Source organism: Poecilia reticulata, linkage group LG17 (assembly GCF_000633615.1).
Source record: "Poecilia reticulata strain Guanapo linkage group LG17, Guppy_female_1.0+MT, whole genome shotgun sequence".
In the NCBI taxonomy this organism is placed as follows: domain Eukaryota; kingdom Metazoa; phylum Chordata; class Actinopteri; order Cyprinodontiformes; family Poeciliidae; genus Poecilia; species Poecilia reticulata.
Window position 1 is genome coordinate 24,306,765 of NC_024347.1, and position 934 is coordinate 24,307,698.

Consider the following 934-nt stretch of genomic DNA (forward strand, 5'->3'; position numbering starts at 1 on the left):
CATGTTACTCAACATGCTAGAATACATTGTAGCTTACTTTTGCATTGATGCTAATTTTTAGCATCACCACGATGGGTTCCAACCGGCATGCACACTTTGGCAGGCCACCTTTAAATTTCTTCAGAAATGTTCTAGTTTGTTTTTGCCGTTTTACCTCAACAGCTGAAACTCCTAAAAGTATTCACTGAAAGATGTACTCCCTCAGTGGTACTGGTTTAAAACTTGCTAAACTGTAGCTAAAATGTAACTTGATGTTACCAGATTGTAATGCTGAAAACACCAAAACAAAATCAGAAAAGTGTAGCTCTCTCCTTCCACAAGCAAGGAAARCTAAAGTTTWATGGCATAAACGGTTCTTCCAGGTTTCTTTGGAGCTCTCTCACGCCACCTGCTGGCTGACCTATTTCGACAAAACACTGTTTGTATATATGACAAAACATTGAGTRTGAACACCAAAACCGYGGGTTATGGCATATATGTTGGTGAAAGAACAGATTGTTTTAGCTTGCAGTGTTTTTGGTGTRGTGCAGGACAGTAAAAAACAAAAATCCATATTTTTCCACAGCAGAYGGTGGAAAGAGGATCTCAAACTGTGGCTGCTTTTGCTGAGAMACACGGTSAATAAGAGTGAAACGCTTCTGTGTGTTTACCGTCGTCGCACTCAGAGCAGCTGTGAGGAAAGCAGGACAGAAAGAGAGGAAGGGGAGGTGGYGACGGCATCACGGGCAGCGAGCAAGAGGAGAGGAGGTGAGTTCGTATGAAGGAGGAGTTTCACAGAGAGTAAGAGAGGCTATTAGAGATGGTGAGAAAAAGCAGGAGAGAGATRGAGGTTGTGTGAGGGAGGAAGATGCTGTTGCCAGGGAACGAGGCTGAGAGAGAAGGAACCATCTTTTACAGTTTGGGAGAGGATGAAAAGTCAGTTCAAGATGGATCC